The sequence below is a fragment of the Ovis aries genome, chromosome 2 (genome assembly GCF_016772045.2).
Source record: "Ovis aries strain OAR_USU_Benz2616 breed Rambouillet chromosome 2, ARS-UI_Ramb_v3.0, whole genome shotgun sequence".
In the NCBI taxonomy this organism is placed as follows: Eukaryota; Metazoa; Chordata; class Mammalia; order Artiodactyla; family Bovidae; genus Ovis; species Ovis aries.
Window position 1 is genome coordinate 211334421 of NC_056055.1, and position 26997 is coordinate 211361417.

Genomic DNA, 26997 nt, shown 5'->3' on the forward strand with positions numbered 1-26997 from the left:
TATCAAGTCCGAAAGGCTTGGCTACTTTCTAGCTGTATCGTGCTGGGAAGGGCATTTAAACTGTCTTGGCCTCAGTTTTCTCATCTTTAAAATGGGGAGAATAAGAGTTGCCTACTTAGAGGGTGATAGAGAAGAATAAGTGAATTAATGTATATGAAGTGCTTGGAACATTGTCTGAATGTCTGGCAGGTTAATAAATGCCATATAAGCATTTGCTAGGATTATTTTAGGGATGTTTCAGCCACTGTAGCAAATACTAAAACTATGGAAAATAATATTCTTAACAAAATTGTGCTAATTTAAACCTTTTGATATGGAATAAAAATGATCACCTCTAATTGCACTGTGTTAATTTAAAACAGCTGTTCAAGTTTATATGCCTTATGGAATAGGCCATAAGTTGATTTTTAAAAATAATTCCCAAATGGCATTTATCTTTTCTCATAAAATAAAGCCTAAAAAAGATAGTCATTTTAATTTTATAATAAACCAAAGAACTCCACAAAAATATGGATGATGAGTAAATGGGGCATTATTTTTATGATGAGTGAATACTGGCTATGTTCAGCTTTCCAATAATCATCTCATGCTGTGGCCAATAATTCTCTAATTCCTGTGGAGTGAAATTAGCTTTTAAGTGTTTAAGGCTGGAATTTCTCTCATTCATATATAACTATTGAGTTAATTTTTGGAAAAAAAAACTTTAAAAGCCAGGAGATTGTTTTTTAATATTGTTTTTAGTGTTACTCAAATGACAAACATGTCCCTTGATAACAGGTATAAGCAAATATTTTCTGCGGAGGGCCAGATAGTAATATTTAGGATGATATATAAATATATGAAGGACCACACAGTCCGTCACAACTGCTCTTCTCTGGCAGTGGAGCCTGAAGGCAGCCGCAGACACCAAGGAAATGGATCGACATGGCTGTGTGCCCAAAACACTATATTAGGAAAACCCCGCAGCACCAGGATGGATGTAGTCTGTGGACCATAGTTAGCTGATCTCTGTTCTATAGAGCTCCTATTTTGACTAGGGTAAAATATACACGCAGGCATATATAATTGTATACTTGCACGTGTATACGTGTGTGCATGTTGATTTGAGAACCATAAAGATGAAACGAAAAAAATATGCACATTTAAGAATTTAAGGAAGGGCTTCCCTGGGGATCCAGTGGTTGAGAGTCCGTCTTGCAATGCAGAGGACATGGGTTCGATCCCTGGTTGGGGAACTAGGATCCTGCATGCTGTAGAACAGCTAGGCCTGTGCACTTCAACTGGGGAGCCCGCCAACCACTAGGGAGTCCATGCACCACAATGAAAGATCCCACATGCCTTAGCTAAGACTGTAAGCAGGCAAATAAATAAATTTTTTTTCAAGTTTAAAAAAAAGAATAGAAGGAAAAGAAGGAATTTAAAGAAGAAATAAAGGGTGGTACTTTATTTAGTATTCATTGATTAATTACCCAAAGACTCTTTCTGAATATGGTCCAGAACCGGTTTACCATTTTTATTTTGTTCTGAAGTCAACCTATGAGGTTTCACTTGCTTTTGATCAAAACTACCCTTTAAAATTCTTTAGTCTTGTTATTGTGTATAGAACTCTATATAATAGAGTCTTATTGTGTATAGAACTAATATATATTCTAAATTTGAGAATCACTGAGCAAGACTAAAAACAAAGGATAGTTGTGTACAGAGTTCTGGGTGGTCGAATATTTTTTTCCTAAAATATCTCTCAAGTTATTTGAGGGAATGGAGAATTCTACTATATTTCTTCCCATCTGCAGAATTTTCTTCATTTTTAAATGTTAAGCCTTTCTGTCTTTAATGTGCATTAATAGATTTGTTTTCTACTGTACATTGTATGTGGATTCCTGCAGGTTAAGTGACTTATATACGTAAAAGCACTTAATACAGGTCCTTACCTGGTCAATGGTTGTCACTTTTGCATCAGACCCCGTCTGTTTATGTCCGTATACACATTTTTCTTTGAGGAATCACAGAGAAGAACTGAACGCCCTGTTCTGTGTCTTTCCAAGTTTGCCCTTTCTTCTGGGTCTTTAAGAAGAGTTAATAGTTATTGGTTTGATTCTGAGGACTCCTTACTATTAGAGCAGCATCTTCCTTGAGAATGTGATGGGGTCTGTTTTACCAGGTGTGAAATCACATAGGCCTTGGTGAAGACACACAGAGATGCGTAGCTTTAGTCACCTATTTTAAAATAGGTTTTTGTTTAGTCACTAAGTTGTGTCCAACTCTGTGTGACCCCATGGACTGCAGCACACCAGACTTCCCTGTTCTTTGCTATCTCCCAGACTTTGTTCAAACTCATGCCCATTGAGTTGGTGATGCTATCCATCTATCTCATCCTTTTCATCCCCTTCTCCTCCTACCCTCAATTTTTCCCAACATCAGGATCTTTTACAATGAGTCGGCTCTTCACTCAGGTGGCCAAAGTATTGGAGCTTCACCTTCAACATTAGTCCTTCCAGTGCATATTCAGGGTTGATTTCCTTCAGGATTGCCTGGTTTGATCTTTTTGCTGTCCAAGGGACTCTCAGGAGTCTTCTCCAGCACCACAATTCAATTGTAAGAGCACAACTTAAAAATGGGTCTCAGTTCTGCCCCTTGCCTTTAGTGGAATTCTAAGCAGAACTACTAATCCAGAATGACTTTTAGTATCCTGAATGTCAAAATAAGTTTAGTACTCTAGAAAGAAGATATAATTAGTTGATTAAAAAAAAATTCCCTTCCAGCCTGGCTATAGAGAATCAATGCAGACTGGGCTAAAGGCCCAGTCTTTTAAGGCTTACTGGACGTAATTAATGATTTACCAGGATGAATATATTCTCTTGGGAGAGATTACAATTGCCTGTTATTTATTAGCTGAAAACAATTTAAACAACTTAAAATATTATTATAATAAAATTTAATTATATTAAAATATTTAAAATATTATTCACTGGAGTGAAGCTAAAAAGTAAAAAAAAGTCTGCAAAAGTTAGCATTTTTACTTCTCTATTCGAAACACTCAGAAAAGTGTTTGCTCTTTATAAATGCTCAGTGTATAACTATTAAGAACCATCATGAAATTCATCTCATAGTCTCATATTTACACAATATAAGAGTAAAGCCATAAGTTGAATTTGATATTGACCTACATAATGTAATTGTAACATGTGGATCAGAGATTAAATTATTAATTTCCTAAATTCTTTTTTTTTTTTACAGAAAGAAACCAGAACATATTATCAACCCTTTGAGAACACAATATAACAAACTTTACCATTTTAATACTTCTTTGAACAGGTAAGACCCTAGCCTCTCTAAAGTAAGAGTTACACATAATTGTGAAAAATAACCACTTATTAACTGTATTTTTTAAAAAATTTTTAATAAATAAATTTTAATTCATTTTAATAAGGGAAAATATACATGCCTTTTATAGCTAATACATTTAGGATTATTAAAATGACCTTTTGTAATGTTTTAAATGCTTTCATAGTAAAAGAACAAAAAAATATTTCTCTGAAATGAGGACTGAATTAAGCCTGTCTCTCCTGCTGTGGTTAACAGAACCAATCGTGTTTTCTCAACACTATGTGCCAGGTGTGGTCCTACGTGACTTAGCTCATATTAACTAAACCTATAACAGCCCTGTAAGTAGCTATAAGGATGCTCATTTTGTAGATTGGGACGTGAGGCAGAGAGAAAGAGGGCAGGTAGTTGTAGAGATTCACCCAAGGTTGTATACTTGGGTCTGGGAGCAAGTCACTGGGAAAAGTATCAGCCCAGCTATTATTGTGAGGCTGGTTGTGATAGAAATGTCTAGTCATCAGATTCTCCCTTGTTTTAAGTTGATTCTATCTGAATTTAAGGAAGAAAAATTACAATGCATTTACCAAAAAGTCATGACAGACAAAATTTATTTGATGTTTGTACTTGCTACCTTACAAGTGTTGCATGAGTAAATGAAGGAACATATATATTTTAGCTCAGTGTACAAGCAGAAAGAATATTTTGCTTGATTTCGTATCTTTCTTTAGACTCAATTCCTATGATAAAAGCAGAATAATATTACCAAAAAATAAAGATGAGTGATTTCTTATTCTAGGAGATGAAAAATGTATTTTCATTAAATTTCTTGCTGTTGGAACTACTGAATATACAGTCTTAAATTGGCCATAGCAATATGGACTTTACTGCTTTAATTATTTCTCTATTATTTTATTTTTAATCAAGAAAATCTACAAAATTTTCAGAGTGAAATATAGGAAATATTGGGGCTTCCCAGGTGGTGCAGGGATAAAGACTCTGCCTGCCAATGCAGGAGGCACAAAGAGACATGAGTTCAATCCCTGTGTAGGCAAAGATCACCCAGAGGAGGAACTGGCAACCCAATCCAGTATTCTTGCCTGAAGAATTCCATAGACAGAGGAATCTGGTGGATTATAGTCTGTGGAGTCACGAAGGAGCCAGACATGACTGTGTGACTGAGCACAAACACACACACACAGGAAATATTATGATAAATACCCAAGGATCAGCCCCATGAATTTGAAAACATGCTAGCATTCAGCTTTGTTGAAATCTTTTCTAAAGAAACAAACTTTCCCTTTCTTCCTAAAATGTGTCACAAGCCTGAAGATGATATAGCCTTCCTGTGTTTAATGACTTCCTAACTTTAATGACATATGTATGAGAGAACATTCCATAGGATCATTTACATTTTGACAGTTTGCATAAATGGTGTCATACTGCAGATATTCTTTTGTACCTTGCCTTCACCCAGCACTGTATTTAGAGATTCATCCATGTTAATACATGAAGATCTGATTGACTCATTCTGTCATACAGTTGACTCATTTGAATGTTTTAGTCATCCGGTGCTCAGTATTGTTATTTATTTCTAAATAACTTTCAGCTTTTGGAAGATTTAATGCTAAAATGGCTTAAGTGTGGCTTTCAAAGCATCTCTTGAATTTTATAAGAGATCCAAATATCTTAATATGTGATATCATGCCAATTCTGTTTCTGTTTCATTCTTTTCCTATTAGAAAAACTTTTGGTTATGGGCTTTTTTTTTTTTTTTTTTTTTTTGGCTCTGAGTAGCTTGCTCAGTAATGGTATTCATATTTTTTACTGCTTTGCCATAATACAATAATTACAATCTGTTTTATTTCTCCATAGATGAAATACTGACTATTCCCAAATACAATATTTGGCAATCTTTACAAAGGTAAATATTACCTTTGAAATTTAAAAGATGCGTAAAAGAAAAACACTCTTGTTTGGCCCATATTAATTGTTCATATTCCCTTCAAAAATCATGAGAGAAACTTTTAAAAAAGGATTTTTTTCTTATTTTTCTCTATCACTACATTTAAGTTTATAGTTCATTTAAGGTAAAAGAAATATCAGTATATATACCAGTAAGATTTATAGACATTGAATATTTTATAATTTTTTTATTTTCTTTTTAAATTTATTTTTGATTGGAAAATAATTGCTTTACAATGTTCTGTTGGTTTCTGCTGTACAACAATGTAAATCACCATCCCCTCCCTTTTGAATCCCTCTCCGACCCAGACCCCATCCCACCCTTCTAGATTGTCACAGATTACTGGATTGAGCTCCCTGTGTTATGTAGCAACTCCCATTATCTATCTGTTTTACATATGGTAATATATGTTTCAATGCAACTCTCTCAATTCATCCCACCCTCTTCTCCCCCCACTGTGTCAAATAAACAACTCAATCAAAAAATGGGCAGAACACCTACACAGACATTCTCCAGAGACATAAAGATGACCAGCAAACGCGTGAAACGATGCTCAGCATCACCAATTATTAGAGAAATGCAAATCAAAACCACAATGAGGTATCACCTCACACTGGTCAGAGTGACCATCATCAAACAAATCTACAAACAATAAATGCTGGAGGGGATGTGGAGAAAAGAGACCCCACTTGCACTGTTGTTTCCTGAAGGGAATTACTACTCTGAGGGTTGGGAGAGAAAGAAGAGAGAAACTAAACTTTGCTGAGCAAATATAAATACATGTAAGATTTACTGTACAGCTTGCAGGTCACAAGAGCAATGCAATTTTGCAACTGAGGCCCATATATTTCGGGAAACTTAATAAGATCATATACTGGTTGCATAGCCTAGATTCAAATTCATCTGTCTCAGACTTCAAAGCTAAGCTCCCTACCAGAAAAAGAATGGGGGAAACATAACCTGTTTTATGCGTAAATAGCAGTTTCATTTATTCCACCAATGATGTTACGATCATGTTTTAAACGTTGAGGGGACTGATGTGAGAAAAGTAAGGAAGGCACCTTATCTACCCAGAGAGAAAAACAGGATATTGTTAATGGCTTTCAGTGATCCCATAATGGTGACTATTAGATATCTCTATTTTGCTATGCTATCTTAACACTGTATAGGATAACAGAGGTGAAAAGGCTTTGTAAATGTCAAAAGCTTTGTAATCGTGTGCTAATATTACTGATTATTTTGTAAAATTTAGAATTGAATGTTTCAAACTTAATACATGTAATTCTTAGTGTAAAGATTGATAATCTCTCTGACATTTAAGTCTTACTACTTCATTTAATATCAGCATCTTTTTGACACAAAAGCCCCATGTAAACATTTAGAGTATAGTAAACAACTCTGACAGTTGCATTATTTCTGGACTCCACTACCTATTAGAGGAATAGTATTTAACCCAATTAAGCCTCATCACAGATAGTAACAGTAACAAGCTCATCTCTGTCCAGAATCTAACCATTTCTCATTGTCTTTATCGGTTTTGTTGGAATCCACTCTCTCTCACCTTAGCTAATGCAATAGCCTTCTATGCTCAGTCTTGCTCTTATATAATCTATTGTTCACATAGTCTGATCTTTTATGAATCAATTGATATGACTCTCTCGTTCAGAATTCACCATTGGCTGTCTTTAATAGTCAGAAGAAAACCCACACTCCTACTATGGCCAACAAAGTGCTGTATCAGCTGACATCTTCTACCTCCCTGACATCATCTCCATATCCTCTCTATGTAATGTAATGTGATATTCTGACATTGTGATATTCTGGGCTCTCTCTGGACTGGTGTCTCTGTCTTGGTGGACCCTCACTTTTTGAAGGATTAGAGAGGTATGCAAGGGTTACTTTGGAATACATACATTATCTTTAATGAATACCAGTGATGGTTGTTGCCCTTTTCAGGATTCTTTCAGTTTGCCCATCACTTCTGGAATGCTGAGGAACTTTCCTGCCTCTTTTTGATGCATAATTTTATAGCATTTTGATAATATTGTATCCTACTGATATGTAATCTTGAATCTTAATTTATAGCATCAGAAAAACAGAGACAAATTAGCTAAGTGGAAATGAGAAAATGATTTTAAAAGCAGAAAATATTTATTTTCGTATTCCATGTCATGTTTTGTCTACCTAATAATAATAATATTTGCCACAGCCTGATATTTCTTTGATATTTCTATATCTTCAGAATAGATTTACACATTTTCCTGAAATGTTGTTGGGTGAAGTTTATCCTTTAAGACAATATTCTGTAAAACATAGGGTGATTTTTTTGTTTCATTTTTACAATATTCCTTAGGAGCAGAACTTGATGAGTATTTACACTGTTGAGAACATTTGGCAAGAGAAAGACAAACAGTAGGACCACAATACCCCAACAGTTAAGGGGAAGTGAAAAAGACCTGCTATTTTCACCATCCTTTCTGAAAACAAGTACCTTTGACTTGTGCTGACTACTGTCTCATCAGCATTCAGCTCTGGTCCATGGCACTCTGTGCAAGTAATTTTAAAGGCAGATTTAAACATTCTAAAAGTAAATTTTGTTGGTAAGTTAGAATATCAGATGTTCCCTGTATGAAAGCCTTTTCTAATCTCTACTATCAGCTGGCAGTTGTACCCAGACCCCAAACCATTCTGGCTCTAACTGAGTAAGAATCTATTCCAGCGGTGAGGTTTTGAAGAGGGATGTCTCTTGGTTAACTCGAGACAGAAAGAGGGAGACTTGCCCACATACTCTGGCACGAGTTAAAATAACAATAACAGTCCTCCTACTCAACAGCCTGAGTCATAAGCACATTCTACTGAGTTCTCTGCAATTCTGAGCAGATTGTTTGGGCTGCAATTCTGTAGGCAGAGTTGGGAACCACCTGCTGCAAAAAGGCTATAGTTCTTGTTCAGAGGATGCTGTTATTAAGTCTGGCCTTTTCACAGTTTGGCCAGATGGAGATAAGAAAAGACAAAATTTTGGTTTTGATGAGCACTTTTTCTCAGAATAAAAGTAATGGTTATTATGCATTTAGTCCTTTCATTTGGCCATGAGTACAATTTCCTTAATAAGGGAGGCTTACTGTGGGAATTCTTAAAATATGGTTGCCTTCAGAAAATTCTGTAGACCTATTGTAGCCTTTCTCAGTCAGTTTGGGGAAGGGGTGAAAGCCAATAAGAAATCTAAGTTTTGCTTAAACAGAAGAGGGAAAATTCTTTTCTGGTCACTGAAGTGCTTTATAATGCAAGTGCTAAGCACTAACCCCTTCAGCATGGGCCTCCAATGGGAAAGATTGAGGGCAGGAGGAGAAGAGGGCAACAAAGGGTGAGATGGTTTGGTGGCATCACTGCCTCGATGGGTATGAGTCTGAGCAAACTCTGGGAGATAGTGAAGGACAGGGAAGCCTGGTGTGCTGCAGTCCATGGGGTCACAAAGAGTCAGACAACTGAGCAACTGAACAACAGCAATGTTTATCTGAACCTTTGATGAGTTTCCATCTTCCTGACTCTTACATAATCCGGTTTTCCACCATGAAGCTTTTTCATATATATCAGATCATTTCTCTCCCCTTCTTAAAAGTTTTCTATAATATAAAGTTTCAAGCTCAGTAAGACTCTTCAAAACAGGACTCTAAGTAACCCCTTTTGGACAACCACCAATCCCTCTCTAACCATAGCAGACTACTTGTTGCTTCTTCAGCTTCAATTATTTCTCTTTGTACACCATGTTTGTCTCATGGTTTGCTTATTGCCTTTGTTATTTCTTCCTAAATATTCATTTTCCCCTTGTTTGACTTATAAAAGCCTGTGTCTTTTGAATTCAAATGTCATTCCTTCTATGAAGCTTTTTTCTCCAGCCTGAAAGGTAGTATTAATTGTGCCTTTTTAGAGAGGAAGCACTTTCATAGCCCTTTAATTGTACCTAGACTACAAAATAATCATCTTGCTGTGTAATTATTTTCATCTGTCTTTTTCCTCAGTTCTATATAATCATCAAAGGCAAATGTTTTGTCTTTGTTATATTTGTGTCTCCAGAACCATGTTATTAGATTTGAAACAAACTAATATTTAATACATTTTTGTTAATAGCTAATAACAACAATAAATAGTAAATAATGACTGAAAGAGTGAATAGGTGGTATATAAGTGAGGAGTTAAAGAGGTAAAAAACAAATGAGCTATAACTCAAGGTAGCAGATTCACAAAACAGGTTTTATGATTGTGGTTGTTTTTTAATTGTCATTTTTGTGTGTGTGTGTGATTGTTTGTTATGGATTTTTTTTTTAAGTATGTTTATAGTTAGAAGGAAGGAAGAAGCTGACACTGATTCTGCAAGATAATATTTAAGATGTTGAGGGAGAATGAAGAGGGACTGTGGAGACAGGAAGTAGACCAGATGTAAAGTCTTCTATCTTCTACCATCTCAAGAAAGGCAGTGCTTTCACTTTGTCCTTGGCGAATATGAGACTGTCCTAAGATTCTCTGAAAATAGTTGCAAATTTTTTTGTCCACCTTGGCCACAAGGCAGGCATTAGAATAGGACCAACTTGATGGCTGGGCTCTTTGCTCCATCCATACCAGAAAAAGAGAGGGCTGTGAAGAAGGTAATATAGGAGGAGCAGCAGGAAATGTTCTTGCCTCAAGCTGACTCTTCCTTCTCCCATTCCAGCACCCTTGACCTGTCCTAGCTGCTGTTGGGATCTGTTGTGCAGGCAGCAGATAGAGGATGGTTACTGAAATTTGTTTCTTTAAACCCTGTTACTTCTATTAGTATCATCCCTTCTTTTTCTAATCTCATTATATATTTCTTCCAATTTTTCTCTAAGTACATTAATTGGGATTGGATAAAAAAAGAACAAAAACTAGATTCAAAAGTGTGTTACAACTTTTATTGTTCATTTAACATTCCTGGCTGAGTGTTTGAATTTGGAGGATGTCTTTCTTCTTCATAGTCAGCCCGGCATCCAGATTCCTTTTATTTATAGCTTTACTTTGTTATTGTCTCCAGTGAGCTGGTAGAAGGGAAAATACCACAGAGGAGCATATGGGAGTGTATATGAGCAAAACCTAGAGACAGACAAATGACGCCTGCTCGCATTCATTGGTTAGAGCTGGGTCATGTGGCCAGATTTAAGTGCAAGGGAGGTTGGGAAATGTAATCCTACTGTGTGCTAAGGAAAAAGAAAGAGATTTGATAAACTGCCAGTAGTCTCCAAAAGAAAATGTGTCTATGGCATTAATATATTTGAACAGTTAGATCAAATATTTCAAGCCCTGGCAAGAATAGATGCTATTTATATGTAGAGATAAAACTGTGAATCATAATTTCAATATCATGTTAAAATAATAAATGTAAATACATCAGTTTATCAAAATTAATTCTTATGGGAGTACACAAATGAGATATTTTTAAAAGCCCTCCTTATAGAAATGAATGTTGTCTCCGAAAGGATAATGACTCAAAAAGCATAGTGCCTGATACTACTATTGGTTTTCTTCAATAGCTGCTTGCTAAAAGTATCAAATGATTAATTTATAGATGTAAGAAGCATCCTTGTAGGACAGGGCTTCCCTTGTGGCTCAGCTGGTAAAGAATCTACCTGCAATGTGGGAGACCTGGGTTCGATCTCTGAGTTGGGAGGATCCCCTGGAGAAAGGAACAGCTACCCACTCTAGTATTCTGGCCTCGAGAATTCCATGGACTGTGAAGTCTATGGGGTCGCAAAGAGTCGGAAATGACTGAGCGACTTTCACTTCACTTGTAGAACAAAATTAATATTTGTATTCTGGTAAGTTTCTAAAATGCATTATAAAAAGACATGAATTGAGATAGTCAAATAAAAACTCATTTTAAACTGAAGAAAAAGGTGTCCTTTTCAAGAAAAAATAAATAAAGGTATAGTATTGAGGAAAATTTCTACTTTTGCAAAAATTTTTAAAGAATTTTGATATTTAAATGAACTCACAAGTAGTATAGGCCCCATATTATATTTTTCATTTGTTTTATCAGTACTGTTTATTTGGAGAGCAGTGAATATTGTCATTTATATGGAGGGTAGCCATGCATCTGATTATTTTATCTGACTGGAATATGGTGTCATAGTATTGTATAAAAATCATTCAATTTTGTAGAATATTTAGCTAATATTTAGCTAATTATCTGCTAATAATTCTATCACAAAGTTTCAGGTTCCTGTGACTGTGGAACCCTTGTGTTTTCATGTACATACTGCATTGTAGTAAGCGTATGGTTGCTGATTTTCCTTGAAGGTAAAAAGTCCTTTTCACTTTGAGAATTGGTAGCAATTTAACCAAGTTCTCATGGCATCAGAGAACATTTTAAAATGAAGATACCCTAATAAAAATAGCTCTTCTACCAAGAAAAACAGTTTAATGTGTAAGAAGAATGAAAAGTGATAAGCAGAAATCCATCTTGGCTAAATCTGCAGGCTGATCCCTTCTGAGTGTTTCTGTCAGATCTTTCTTTCTGAGCAGTATAGTGATTTACTTAAACATGCTAATTTCTTATGATTGATTTGTTTACTCTTTTCTTTTCTCACCTACCTTTCCATACATACACACTTTTTTTTTAAATGAATGTCAAAGATTCCAGTTGTACCATGTGCTCAGCAATTACTACAGAAGGCAGTTTGATTCTGAGACAGTTGTAGTCTGTAAGAGAAATTTAGAATTCACTAAAGCAAATACTTTAGTGAGGGGGCGCCAAAGCTTGACTCATTTAAAACCATTGTGAGCCAAACTCTAGGAAAGATCCGGTAGTAATCAATCTTGAATGAAGAGCAAAGGGCCAAAACAATCAAAAAGACGTTTTTTCCAAGACAGACCACTGTGATACTAGAAAGTTCTTGCTACTGGGAAGCAGCATGTAAGCCTTTTTGTTTGGGGTTTATGTATTCCTTTTTGTTTACAACTTGAGTGGGTCTTGCCTTTGAAGCCTAAGAATTCTAAAGGAAGCTTTGTTTTAAAAGGAAGAGAAATTGCAAAGCAGAGTAATTTAAGATAATGTAACATAATATATATGCACACTCAAATATAATATTCAGACATTTACCAACTATGGATCATTTAAATATACACTACAGAAGGATTGTTTGAATGAAACATGAGAGAAGGGAAATTTTTCAATGAAGCTATGTAGGGAAGTAACATACTGATGTATAATTTTTATATAATTTTCTCATTGCAGAGCTGAGTGACTCTATTATGTAATTTAATTAAATCCCCTTTGTTTGTTTTTGCTTTTGTTTTCTTTAGTTTAGGAAACAGAGCCACAAATATATTGCTGGAGTCTATATCAAAGAGTGTTCTGCCTGTTTTCCTCTAGTAGTTTTATAGTGTCTGGTCTTACATTTAGGTCTTTTATTCATTGGGTTTTTTTTTTTTTTTAATCTGGTTTTGGAGAATGGTCTAATTTCACTTTTTTTTACTTGTAGCTGTTCAGTTTTACCAGCACTACTTATTGAAGAGACTTCTTTTTACCATTGTGTATTGTAGCCTCCTTTGTCATAGATTAATCATGTGGGTTTATTTCTGGGCTTTCTCTTCTGTTCCATTCACCTGTGTCTGTTTTTTTGCTGTATCATGCTGTTTTGATTACTATAACTTTATGGTATAGTCTGAAATCAGGAGTGTAATTCCTCCAGCTCTGTTCTTCTTTCTCAAGATTATTTTGGTTATTTGGGGTCTTATGTGTTTCCAAACAAATTTTAAAACTCTTTTTTCTAGTTCTGTGAAAAATGGCATTGGTATTCTAATTAGGGATTTTATTGAATCTGTAGATTACCTTGGGTAGTATAATCATTTTAACAGGATTGATTCTTCCGACCCAAGAACATGGTATATCTTTCCATTTGAAATATTTGTACATAGATACTACATTGAAAATCCTCCTAATTCTTATTTTTCAAAAGAGTTTAAATCATGGCAGGTCTCTTTTGCTACTGTTGTTTCTGGTGTCTGGAATCTGCTTGTCCTGTTAGCACCCTGTGATCAGAGCTGCCATCACCTCTCAGATGATGACTACAGTAGCCTTCTACTTTCCTCTCTGTCTCCCCTCTTTTCCCTGTTGTGGTCTGCCTTCCACACAGCAGCCATAAAATATTTAAAAAGTTCGTACCACACTCCTCAAAATTCTGCAAAGGCTTATCATACATTTTCTCCAGCTTTTTTGAAATATAATTGACATTTAACATGTAAATTTAAAGTATTCAATGTGATTTGATACATTTACATATTGCAAAATTATTACCACCAGAGCATTAACTATCACCTCTATCACCCCATATAATTGTGTGTTAGTCACTCAGTTGTATCCAACTCTTTGTGACCCCGTGTACTGTAGCTTGCCAGGCTTCTCTGTCCATGAAATTCTCCAGGCAAGAATACTGGAGTGGGTTTCCATTTCCTCCTTCAGGGGATCTTCCCGACCCAGGAATCAAACCCGGGTCTCCTGCATTGTAGGCAGATTCTTTACTGTCTGAGCCATCAGGGAATCATTTATTTTTCATGGAGGGAACATTTAAGATCTACTCTGTTAGCAACTTTAGAGTATACAGTATGCAGTATTTAGATCCCCAGATGTTATTGATCTTATAACTGAAAGTTTGTACCCTTTGATCAATATTTCCCCATTTCTCCCCCTTAGAAATAAATCCATACTCTTGACCCAAGTTCTGCAGGATCTTACACAACCTGGCTCCGCTTAGTTCTCGTAGCACTCTTCCTGCATCTTACTCCAAGTCAGCCTCAAATACAAGAAGTTAATTCACATCCCAAAGCCTCTGTATTTATAGCACCACCTCTTTCTTGGAGCATCCTTATCTGATTCTTTAAATAGCTAGCATCCTCCATGTTATTTAAGTCTCTGCTCCAAACTCATCTCCTCAGAGATGTTTCTCTGACTACCTTACAGAAAATAGTGGTTTCCTCTTGCCCTGTTATCTTCTCATTTAAAATTTTGTATTAAATATGTGATATGTGAGGCTAAATAATTTAATATAAATTAATATTTAGTTCAAATTAAGTTTAAGATTTTAACTAGGTGTTTGGTTACTGTAAGATTACCTCATTAAAATATAACTTTCATGAGGGTGGGAATTTTGCATGACCTATGGGGCACTGAGTGACTTACCTTTGTCTCAAAATAAGTATCTTATATCCTTTCCCCATCTCTAATCCCACTACTACTACTTTAATTCAAACTCCTATATGCCCTCTCAATGATTATCACATTATGACCAACTATCCACTTTTCCTGATTCTGATCATAATCTTATATATCCCTGCCAATGGCTCATTTTATCATTCATTATCAGTTTAAAGTTTCTCAGTGAGGTACCATAATGATAAAATTTGTACTACACAGCCTGACAGGATCTTCATCATCTGGACCCTTGCTGGGCATTCTGAAGCAGCCTTAATGTTTTCCAGCATGTTTCCAGTTCTGTTCTACCCCTACATCATATTATTGCTGATTTTGTGCTTAGAATTATGCCACTATCCACTATGAATGCCCTTGAAGATTGAAAGCACATTTTGCCATTATGAAGTCTCTCATGACTTTTTTATTTTATAGGAACTTCCGTAGAATCCCTGTTTATCTCTATTAAGGCGTTTTTCATATTGCCACTTAAATATACGTTGACATGTTGATTTCTCTCAATACCTTCTAAAGACCAAAAGCTGAATCTTGCTGCTGTTGTTGTTTTTGTTCAGTTGCTAAGCCATGTCTGACTCTTTGAGACCCCATGGAGTTTAGCTTGCCATGCTCCTCTGTCCACTGTCTCCCAGGTTTTGCTCAAATTCATGTCCATTGAGTCGGTGATGCTATTTAACCATCTCATGCTCTGCCGCCCTCTGAGTCTTGCTAGCATTTGCATATCCTCAGCATCTAGAACCATGCCTGTGACATAATAGATGTTTAGTGCATATTGTTAAATTTCACCAGAACAGAACATTTTCTAACCTCGTATGTCTCTTTTCTGCTCATGATTAAGGCACTGTATCACTTTTTTTTTCTCTTTTAGTTAAGAATGAGTGAGACAGTCTCTTTTCTTATTTATAAGTTATTCCTGTAAAGACTTTTATTTTGTCCTAAGAAATACAGGAAGATTTCATGAACTTTGTTTTGAACAAAAAATCTATTGTATTGAGGGCTTCTGAGGTGATGCTAGGGTAAAGATTATCTACCTGCCAATGCAGGAGACATAAAGAGATGCGGGTTTGATCTCTGGATTGGGAAGATCCCCTGGATGAGGGCATGGCAATCCACTCCAGTATTCTCACCTAGAGAATCCCTTGGACAGAGGAGCCTAGCAGGTTATAATCCATAGCAAATCAAAGAGTCAGACACAACTTAAGCAACTTAGCACGCATGCACAACGTTTAAAAAGAAGATAATGTAGGTAATCCGTATGCTTGCTTCTTGCTGAGAAGCTGTTTCTTAATCTATAGATTTACTTTTGATACCCAAGTTCTTCAGCATGGAATTGAAGAGAATTTCAAAAATGTTTTAGAAATTGTGGTGCCAGAGACAGGAAGATTTTCCAGATTTGTCTGTTGCTTCTGTAAGTATACTAAGGTGAATTCTTGGATGTATAGATTAGAAATCTAAAAATCAAAGAGCGCTAACCTAAAGCTCAGACACTACTGCCGTGTTCCTTTTGCCTTAATTCATTTGGAATCCCAGAAAGATGAGGTCCAGTCCACAGTGGCCCTTTCTTTCTTTCCTTTTTGAAAACATTATTACCAGCAACACTTCTAACCTGCCCAGAGATTTATCATTGGCCTTATCTGTCGTCTTCTCTTCCCTTTTCTTATGCCATTAAAAAAGCATAAAATTCCTATCCTTTTCAATGCAGTGGTTATATATAGTGTCAAAACTATATTGGGTTTAATAAAAAGTAAGCACTGCTCAAAGAATATATTTTAAAAATTTAATATGCTTCCTCAAAATTTGTGTGACTGTCATAGAAATGTATTTGTATTTCACTTAAAATTAATTTAACATTTTTTACATTACAAATCATGGTCTATTTGCTCGTGACCCGGTCCCATTTGCCTTAATTGCCTATGATGGGTCTATTTTTATAGCAAGATATTTTTACCTATTAGTGCACCATACGATTTTGCCGCATCAGTGCCTATACATGCATTAAGACTTCTACATGTAAGACTGGAATATTTGTCTTTGTAGACAAATTATTGTGGCTATTTCTTTACTTGAATTTTTTTCAGCTCAGTTTTTAATCGTCTCGTAAACACAGACTTATTACATATATTTCAGGCCTGGAAGATTTAGCAAATTTATGCCACATCATATTCTAGAAGGTTGGCAGAATACAAGTGACAAGCCATGAAAGTTAAACTGATTTCTAGAATTCACTCCAGGGAACACAAAGATACGTCAGCTCAGAGAGAGAAATCAAAACAGTACATGAGGACTGACTGACCCAATGGGATCAGACATGAGTTGTGAAGGCATTCCAGATGATAAGGATTTCTTGAGCTGGTCCAACTCAACTGATGGAGTGAACAAGGATACTTTCAACTTAACTCAGAATTCTCCTGAGTCACAATTACAGACACACAATACAACATGGCACACAGCCTGCTCCAAATCCAAAAAGAAAGAAAATGGAAAAAAGCTTTTCTGCTTTATATGACTCATACTTTACTTTTATGTGACTCATATTTTACCTTTCCCTGGAAGAAAACTAGCATTTACTATAATTAACTAGATTTTGGACTCTCCCTGGATGCTGTAGTTTAGTATATTTAAAAATGAAAGTTATACAAATATTTTGCATCTATCCATTTCTCTTTTCAAATATATATGACTCAGATCTATATTCATGTAGCACCGATAGTGGCCTCTTATCATTGCATTAACTGTGTTACCTTATAACATATTTCAAATACGTCTGACCTCTTCAATATAGTAAGCTGTTTGCAGCCAGAATCCATAATTTAATCATCATTATATTTGAATTCTTGGTGTGAACCTAGTGTTTAACAAATGTTATTGAATTAGATTCTAGAAAGCATAATAAACTGATAATTGATAGCAATCTGAAAATTAAACGGGAGCTCAATACATGCTTTGTTAAAGGAATTTATTAATAGTGCCTCTTAAAGGGAAAGTCCAGTTCTTCAGTCTATTCAGGCTCTCTTTTCTCAATATTCTCCATTTCTTTGCTTCCATGTCTCATCAGATGAATCCAGATCTAACTAGGCCCATATGTCTTTGTAACCCACTGTCACATTTCAAATGACAAAAAAAATGAATAGAGAAAACTTTAAAGGTGGCGTCAAAAGAACCTCATGAGGTTCACACTGAACAAAAATAAAGCAAAGGAAAAAAAAAAAGAATTCCATCCTTTTTTTCAGTGTTCATCAAAAATCAAGCAAAATAGTTCCTAACACTGTAGGTCTAATGAGAGAGCAGTCTTCAGAGCATGGTATATAACTGAACTTAACAAATCTGAACTTCGATTACAAACCAGACTCAAGAAAATAATACATTGCCTGTCAGAATAGTATAAGGCATGATGCTTCTCAAAACAAACAGATGGCTAGTAAGGTTTGTAAATAGGTAGATAATAGATAGGTAGCTAGATAGGTAAGATAGATAAAACAGAGAAACTTTATAAGCAGTCTGGTGAAAAGAAGACAGTTAGGTTTTGTTTTAATTGATTACATTTTTGAACATGGAATCTACCCTCTCATTTCAATACTGATCGCATCACCACAGTCCAGATCTAGATGCTCCTTTTTCAAGTGACTTTCTCTAAGAGTTGCTTCTACATTTAATCATGCATCCTTCCAATTCACTTTTAATACCATTGCTGGATCAATCATTCTAAAAAATAAACTTATGTCACATGTCACATCTTTTGTTGGAGCCCTCTGGCATTCAGGAGGAATCTAAGCATGGCTTACTACTCTTCTTAATTTTTCTACCCCTTGCCTGCCTGTCAGCTTCCTTTCCCCGTGTCCCACTTAACCTCTGGACCACAGTGAACGATCTTCTGCTTTACATGTGTTCCTCATTCATTCGTGTAGTAAATGCTTGTTATCAAACCTACTCTGTGCCATACACTGTATTAGGTGTTGGTGGTGGAAATATGAAATGCTCTCCCTCCAAAAGCTCACAGCTCCTTGATGAAGACAGTATGGGGAGGAGCATCTAACACGGGGTGTAAACTGGAATTTGGGATGCCAGAAGAATGCTCATTGTGGGTATCTTCCTGGAAGGTTTTGCATAGCCCAAGTAAAAAGTAACGCAGTTTGCGACTGTGATCATCCAGGCTCTATCTTCCTAGAAAAAGTCCCTCCTTTCTTTGGCTAACTTACTTGTCCTTTAAACTCAACTCGATGTTCCCTCCCCCGGGAAGTTTTGATTAACTTTCCAGCATGGTAAGAACTGTCCGTGTGCCTCTACAGACTCTTCTTGTCTTTATCTGCATCACAGCATGACTTTCTCTTGTTGGTTTGCCCGTGAGCTCCTTCTGCATAAGGGCCGTATGTTTCTTCTTGGATCCCTAGTGCATTCCCTATGACACATAGAGCCTTTCTTTTAATGTTTGGCAGACATTTCTCAAACAATTAACTGGCTAATGAATTAAGGTTTGTAATCTCACTTGGAAGACATTTTAGAAGTCATATAGGCCAACATGCCCTTGAGTCTATAATGTTCATGACAGGGTAGGCATTCAGCTTGTGCTTCAGCACATCCATTGACAAAGAGTGCATTATGTTCAAAGATGTGCAGAAAACAAATGCTGTGGCTGAATATCCTAGAAGCCATATACGCTTAGTGTGTTTAGAACAAGAATCGGAACATGTTCAGAGGCAGAGCTTCGGTCACATAGCTTGAGTTTGTGGAAGAGGAGTTGTTCATCAAAAGATAAAGGGACTGAGCAGATCAGACAAAGAGGCAGAAAGGAGCACAGTGGCATCTTGCTTATAATTTCGCAGGACTTCATCCTTCCTTCTGTCTTAAATAGCTAAAAGGAGATCCCATTTATGGAACACCATCAAGTATTTACTTTTTAAATATATCCTTAACTTCCAAGTCTCCACCTTTTTGTTTTCATGACTTCCGTTTTCTTTTCCAACTTTTGGGATTTTAGGGGGGTTATTCTAGCATCTTATTTTGTGATATATAGCACAGCCTCTAGGTTCACCTGGGTCATGGCCCTGCTCCCACCTCCTTTAAAGAAATCTCTGAAGCATATTGTCCTCAAGTACTAATTGCTGTTTTTAGATTTGTAGCCCCTTTAATGTGCAACCAGTGCCTTCCCTGTAAAGTGGTTCTCAGGTGTCTAGAACTAAAGGATCTTCATTTGGTAATGGTGCCAGTAAATACTTATGACAATCTGGAATTCTACAGAATAGTCCTTAGATTTGCACCCAAAGGAGATGTACAGTGTGTTATTAGGTGACACTGGACAAAGTCTTACAGGTCTGGAATCAGATTTCAAGGTGAAAAAGTTTGAAACAAAATTGTTAATTGTCAAATTCCAAGTGACAATTTTTCTCTTAAGCTTTTATCCTAGTACTTAAATTTATGCTTAAGGAAGATTTTATTAAACTTACTTTGACTGAATTTCTCTTTATATGGTAAAAGAAAATTACTGATGTAGGGATCAAAATTTATCTGTTCAGTGATCTGATGCTTATGAAAGTAATGTTCAGATTTTGTTCAGGTCTAAGTTTTAACACCTAGTAAATGAGAAAGCCAACATTAAATCCCGATTTTCTGATTAGAAATCTATTACTTATCTTCCTGTATCTGTAGTATGTAGGTCCTTAGTGAGATATCATCAGTAGAAACTGAAGCTTCAGAGCATTTAAATAATATTCATTTCTGATATGTTTATTATATTTATTGGTTCTTTTATATAATGTGAAAAAAGTTCAGAAATATATACAACACTGAAATATAGGTTTTATACCATAGCTACATAAAGCTCCTTACCCAGTTTAATGCAATAGATTGTTTTCAATGGAATGGGTATATGAAGTCAGAGTCCTTATCTGGGTTGCATCCTTTTTCTGTACCTCATTCCACCAGTTTGGCTGCTTGTGAAAGATCTAGCTGTGGAATGGATGTAGTAGGTTTGGCTTCTCATTCCAGATCTCCCTGGAAGAATCTAACTCAGTCAAATAATTTACTCTCTCTGGCCTCAGTTTTTCAATATGTAGAAAACCGTACATTGAATCCTATTGCTAAAAGTTTTTAAATAAGAGCCGCAAAGTAATAACAACAAATAAAAGGTAACATTTGTTGGGTACTTTCAACTTGCCTGGAACTATACTTTATCTGTATTACCTGGTCTGATTCTACCAGTACCCTAGCACTGGCTTGTTGTGTACTCTGCATTCATTATCATCAGAAATAATGGTACATTCACCAGCTCTGTTGATGTGAATTGTTTATTAGTCATGGTGTATGATGAAGAATGAATCATCCTGAAAAAAATAAAAGGATGAATCATCCTTATTGGTATTTTACAATCAATCTGAAAAGAGCAGAGAAAACATGAAACAGTTATTTGGATTTTCAGATATTCATGTCATCAGGAACTTTTTTCTCAATTTTGTACAGAGGTGAAGAGAAAATATAGAGGGTTATAGTCAGTTACTCAACAACTGATTAAGCTTAGAACTCAACACCTGGAAGTAGAAATATGGATTCTACATAAATTTCTATTTTTAGGGGCCCAAACAGAAGTTTCTGTTTTGTAGTACTCACATGGATAGTTAATAGTGTAAGGCATAATTGTGCCTGCATGGAAAGCGGAAACAATATTCATATGCTTAATTTTATTGTATAACTGGTTGTTTTATTCTTTGTTCATCCTTGGATATCTATCAGTACAAAACTATAATCCCAGTGTTTTTATTGAACTGGCACATTGCATGATGACAGGGCAGAACGTATCACAGAAAACATCCTAGAACTGTTCATGCCAAGTGCATTATGAAAACGGAGACATGTCTGTCTGGCACACAATATATTTTTCCTTTAGATTTTCCAAGCTTTCTTTGTTTCTCCCTTTGCCAATTTTTTGGAGTATTTAATGGTGCCTGGTAATAACTATAATCAGGGACTATTTCTGTGCTTTGTGATCTTTCTAATGTTGTAATCCAAAGAAAAACAGTGAGATTTGTGGTTTTATGGGAATCCCAAGAGAAAAAGTTATACTTTACTAAATGACATTTTCAGCACACATGTCAACTATCTAGATATTAAATCATTCAGTTACTTCTTTGAGGGCTTTGCTGGTTCAAACCATCACATATACACACCATGCCTGCTACCCCACATCCATCTCCACATTGATCTAACAGATAAAAAAGATTATAACTAGATTTGAGAAACTTCAGGCAAGTGTACTTTTGTCCTAAACCATTAATGAATGCCAAGAAGTATCTAAAGTAAACATTCTAAAGACATCTTGAAGATGTTGATAAACTGACCAAGGACTAGTCTCTGTTTTCACAGTATGCAGTAGGTTTTTTATCACAGACAATGGGTAATTTTAAACATTCTCCTGAAATGTTTCTGTTTCTTTCAAGTAGGGTTAGACACAACAGAGAACTGGCCTGTTCCCAAGAAACTCACTGAGAGCAGTCACTGAACTCCTTCCCGTCGTTTGTAAATGTCTTGGGCTGAAGCAGTGAAAGACTCAGCTTCTATTTGTGAGACTGATCACCTTGAGCTCTCAAGATGATTGCTTTAATGCTTTACTCCAGTTATTCTATAGGAGTATTTCTTGTATGCATTTCTGTCTCTCCCCACTCTTTTCTGAGGTCCTATGCAGCAGGTTTGCCTGAAAGTACCAATCTTCAAACTTCAGTGTTTCAGAGTAACTTGTTAAGTCCGTTAAAATACCAATTTCCAAGCCCTAAAACCAGAAAGTCTCACTTTCTGGGAGGGAGATGTGCCATGTTCTCAGTCACATCTGACTCTTTGTGACCCTATGGACTGTAGCCTGCCAGGCTCCTGTGTCCATGGGATTCTCCAGGCAAGAATACTGGAGTGGGTTACCATTTCCTTCTCCAGGGGATCTTCCTGACCCAGGGATCAAACCCACATCTCCTGTGTCTCCTGCCTTGCAGGCTGATTTTGGCTGGAAACACTTCAAGTTACATTGGAATGGATGATCATCACCAAAGGCCATTTTAGCTTCATGATTTTAAAGCTTTTTTCTCTTAAAGGTATTTCTAAACCTGTATGTTGCACAGTCACTATTATGTATGCAAAGTCTTATTTGGGACTAGAAGTTTGTTCTGCTTGATGTTATTTTTCGTATGCTCTCAATGGAGTTAGAACTTAAATCTCTGTTCTTCTGTCATGCCTGAAAATTAGGTTTCAGAATGAATCTTCTCTCATTGATTGGGTTTGTGTGTGTGTGTTCAGTCGCTCAGTCACATCTGGCTGTTTGCGACACCATGAACTGTAGCCAGCCAGACGTCTCTGTCCTTGGGATTCTCAAGGCAAGAATACTGGAGTGGGTTTCCATTTCCTTCTCCAGGGGATCTTCCTGACCCAGGAATTGAACTCACATCACCTGCAACTAGTTAGTTGAGCTACTGTTGGCCAAATACCCATAGCTGACAGAACCAATCTGGAGGTGTTAATTAATTTCACATTCAACAAATGTTTGCAGCCTACTCATGGCTTAGACAATAAGAATTTGCCTGCAATGCAGGAGACCCGGGTTCGATCCCTGGGTTGGAAAGATCCTCTGGAGAAGGAAATGGTAACCCACTCCAGTGTTCTTGCGTGGAAAAATCCCATAGACAGAGGAGTCTGGTGACTATAGTCCATGGTGTCACAAAGAGTTGGACATGACTGAGTGACTAACACTTTCAAAGATTCTTTTTTCATATTTATCCATCAGTGAAATGAATCAGAGAGTATAGCCATGATCCGTGGATTCAACAGCTGGTGTGAAAAGATCATGCATGTTCTTACCAAGGAGCATTAGATTGAGAGAGCCAGGTCTACTGGAAGAACTGGAATTTTAACAGCTGGGATTTTGATGAAATAAGAAATATCTGTCCTTAGAGAACTTTCAAATATCAAGAGGAAATTGTTTAATAATAAGAGGTAGCAGAGATTGAAGCCCACCACTCAAGTCTATAACAATATTTCTGTTGGCACAAGATCTTCTCTTGACATTTTTTCCAATGGTATATCTTAATTGGGAAGAATACTGGGGCCCTGCATTATGTCACATAATAGCCATGATATGATAGAGTCAAGTGAAATATTTCATTCTCATACAAAACAGATATTGGAACTTCTTGGATTTCTTCTTAAAAATCTGTATTATAGGTATCTGTATCCCCATTCATGTTGTCATTTGTGCTTAGCCCTAACAGCTAAGATCCCATTGCAACTTATTATGAATTATAAGTCAATGCCTTAGATTTAGTACTGTTTTTAAAAACTTAGGAATTTCCTTGCTCACATTATGAAGCTAGGCTTTTGGGAAGAGGAGAAGGTGGAGAGTTCCAGTAGCTTCTCAGCTTGCTTTATCCATCCAGAAGCTTGTGCGGCAGATGTCTAGCTGTTCAATGCTTAGGAGCAGGACGTTATGTGATCTTTTGCAATATGGAGATAGGAGAGTTTTTCCCTTTACACAGTAGGAATGGGATGTTACAATTCCTGCTACCTCACAAATTTTCTTTTATAGACTTGGAGAGGATTTGCCTTTCTCTCAGTTTTCTTGTCGCCTTTAATTCCACAAGCATGGTTTCAGAGATTCAGGTAAAAGTAATACTATACATCAGGAAGAATAAATTAAAGGAAGTTGTGATAACTTTTAACTATGTTCTAACACCATTCTGAAGAGTAGAGATTATCTGTGACCCCAAAACACTGATTGGGTGTTTAAGTGAAATTTATCATGAATGGGTGGTATTTTAATAATATCATGTTGTTATTTGAAAGGAGTAGGTCTAAATAATATCTCCTCTGATTCCATATGCTTTTTATTAAAACTGAAACAAATCTTTCCAAATCATATTTTTTGTCAAATAGTTTTGCCAGAGCAATGCCAGTTCTAGCTTGAAATCTCCTCAAATGCTTGTCACTTAATAGATAGTTAGGCTCTGTATGTTTCAAAAGCCCAACAAATTAGAAAGTGAAATATGACTAATTACATATGTTTGAAGGAGTATTATCTGAATAGTCTCATCAGGAATCCAAATGATGCATTTTAGATAATAAATTCACTTTATTTGTACATCTGATAGCAATTGAAGTCAGTGTACCCAGCCTTGCCTTTCTTCCTCCAACGTTAGTTTTTATTGACTAACTATAAAGAAAGAATTAAAAACTCGAAAGTATTAAGTACTAAGGAATTCACTTTTTGAATACCTGTTCTCTTGAAAACAAATTATCATGTATTAAGTGGATATTTATCAAGGAACACACTGCTCATTTCAGTGCTGGATTTTTAGGTTCAAGATGAAGATTTTTAGTCACTGAGAAATCTTTTCCACCTCGCTCTGGGGGAAAAATTGTCACATTTTGCTGGGAGTTGTGGATGCTCATATTATTTTATTTCCTTTGAATGTCTGTGGCAAGAACTCCCAGAGGTAAACATGGGCTGAAATGCAAGTCTAAGTATTTTCCAAATCCTTTTAGAGATGTTAATAAACATAGCATCAAATGAAGGTTCTGTAGCCAATTACTTGGGATGCATTGCACACCAGTGCCCTACCCTGAGATTTCTGTGTGCAGTAAAAGAGCAAACGCTGTCAGAAAACTTGTATTATACATGCCCATGTAACTCAGCATTGCCCAAGTTTATTTGAGCACTTTACTGCTAGTGGTCTTCCTCCCAAAAATGTAATCGAAAACTAATCATGAAAAAATGTCAGATTTCAATAGAGAGACATCTATAATTTACCTGACCAGTATTTTTTAAGGTCATCCACAACAAAGAAAGTCTGAGAACCTCTCACAGCCAGGAGGAACCTGAAGAGACATGGAACTAAATGTAATATAGAATCTTGGATGAGATTCTAGAACCAAAAAAAAGAAGATTAGGTAAAAACTAAGGGAACTTAAACTATAAACTTTAGCTAATGCATCAGTACTATTTCATTAATTATAGTAATATGTTATGTAATAGTAATATGAATCACACTAATATGTTAATTACAGGGGAATTTGAGTGCAGAAGATACATAGGAACTCTGTATTATCTGTTCAAATGTTTCTGTAAATCTGAAATTGCCCTAAAAATAGAAAACCTGTTAATCTTTTTAAAAGCAATATTAACAAGTCATGTACTTCTTTGTGGGAAAGTTTTCCTATTTATAAGTGTTCATTCTGCACAAAAACAATAGTCTGGACCATTTAAGTATGTGGGAATCTTATTTAAGCTGTTCTGGTAAAGAAAAAGTAAAGAAATCAAGGCATGTAAAGGTAAGGATGCTGAACCAACAGTCTCACTAGCAATAAAATATTGTGATCAAGATCACAGTTTGAATGTAGATCATTTTTTCAGCCCATTAGATAGGTGGAGATGCCAGAACAACTCAGAAGGGCAGTCCTCAGACTCCCAATTTAGGTCCTTTCACGTTTGACTAGAATACAGCAGCAGAGTGGGATCTTAAACATTGCAGAACCATCTTTATAAAAGATGCTGTTTTCAGATGGACACGTGGAGTGGTTAGTTCTTAGGACACACTCCTCCCATTAGGCTCTCCTGTCCCCAAAATTGGCTGTGCCTGTCTTGGAACATTCATTCATTTCTCTGTGATACGTGGGCAGAAATTTGCAAGTAACTCTTATTATTGGACTTACCAGGTTTTCAGGTTCCTCTTCCTATACCAACAATTCCAGAAAAACTGCTGAAAGTATTTTATATGTAACTGGTGGTATGATGACTGTTAGTATCATTATAATAACGATGGCAAAAGTAGAAACTACTACTTACTGAGCTTGCTGGGGGCTGTGCTGAGCCCTTACTTTGTTTAAATTTGCAACAAAGCAATAAACTAGGCATCATTGTCCTCATTTTACAGATAAAGATACTCTTCTATGCATGCAGTTCTTTATACATCGTCAGTGATGTGGGGATACACTTTGATTTATTCAGAAGCCCTCCAATCAATGTTTTAAAAACTAAATTGCTTAAATCCTGTTTAAATGCTCATAGGGAAGATAAATATAACCCTTATGGGAAGCAATTGTGGGGGTGTGGGGAGGGGCTTTGGTGTTGTCAAATTAGTTCAAATGAGTTAACTCATGTAGTTCTTGGTATGAACAGAAATAGGGACCTTAGAATAGCATTGAAATTCAGTAAAATAATAATAATAAGATTCTTGCTAGAAATCTGATAGAAAGCTTACTTTCGTGACAGCTTTATTTATTTGTGATGTCTCTAAACAGAACTTGGTAGCTAGAATTGGATTTGTTTTCATAGAATTTTTGTGTGTTTATTTGGAGGGTTTGGTTTGAGTTACTATCTTGAAAAAAAAAAAAAAAGGAAAATGTTCTTAGCTTCCATGAGAGATTCTGATTGTCTATGTCATCATCAGGGTGGGGACAACAGACCATCAATGAAGCTACATTGCTGGCAACAGCATTTCAAAACAGTGATGTATCACTTCTTGTCAAC

The 26997-nt window shown here is 36.1% G+C and overlaps 1 protein-coding gene across 50 annotated transcripts in view; it reads left to right on the plus strand.

Moving 5' to 3' along the window:
• The window catches only part of MAP2 (microtubule associated protein 2), a 300076-nt gene that overhangs the window by 193679 nt on the left and 79400 nt on the right, over window positions 1–26997 (plus strand). For 46 of the 50 annotated variants that reach the window (XM_060410374.1, XM_042244123.1, XM_042244138.1 and 43 more), the window contains one exon: window positions 3238–3315. The exons of 3 other annotated variants lie outside the window; for them this stretch is intronic. The gene's annotated coding sequence lies outside the window, so the exon portion shown is untranslated. Of the gene's footprint in view, window positions 1–3237; window positions 3316–15799; window positions 15913–26997 lie in introns of all 50 variants that reach the window. One more of the 50 variants, XM_060410370.1, reaches the window with a different exon arrangement.